An 823-nucleotide genomic window follows, 5' to 3' on the forward strand; every position below is an offset into this window, starting at 1 on the left:
GCCCTGAAATCCCACCACAACCTGCCAGATTGAAATAGCTGTAGGAATGTTGTTCATGTCCAGCACAGGAACCAACAGCTATCACATCCAGGATTGGATTAGGGAATGTAACAAGCCGAGCTGTGAGTTGGCTCAGTAAACATCACAAACATTTAGCTGCGAAACAGACCTGCCCAACTCTCTTTCTCAGAGCATGAAGGTGAGGTGGTGAGTTATGAGTGTCTCTGACAGTCTGCACGGCAGGAAGCAGCTGCTGAGCCAATCACACGCCACATGTGTCTCGCAGATACTTTAAAACCATATCAGTATGATTCTAATCAGATGCATTCAGCACAGTTGCATGTTTTCTGTCTACTAAGAGACCAATGCTATGAACGTAAACAGCTACTAGACTCCAAGCTTTAAAGCATACAGGGCTTTACTTATGTAAGTAAAATATCTTAGGTAATTAAAGGGAAGAAGACAAAAGAAAGATGGAGATAAAGAAGTGGAAGAGAAGGCGTAGAACACAGCTGATTCGGCTTCTGTGAGACTTTGCACGAGCTGATTGTGATCACCTTTAGTTCACAGATCAGAAATCACTGCTTTAAAAAAAAAATTGAAGCTTTCCCCAAAAGCGAAAATAACTATTCCAAGTATAGAAGGGCTTGATGTATGAGTACAACTTTAAAATGAATCCAAAGTGACAAGGAACTAAAGAAGAGGAGCTTAAACTAGATGAAGTTTAATCTACACCCAGCTTTACTTTTGGCGGTTTTTAGATTGAAAACATTCCAGTTCTAAACAGTGCGTTGGGCCGTGTCACGATGAAACGTGATCCAGG

This window comes from Notothenia rossii (assembly GCF_949606895.1).
Source record: "Notothenia rossii genome assembly, chromosome: 12".
Classification (NCBI taxonomy): domain Eukaryota; kingdom Metazoa; phylum Chordata; class Actinopteri; order Perciformes; family Nototheniidae; genus Notothenia; species Notothenia rossii.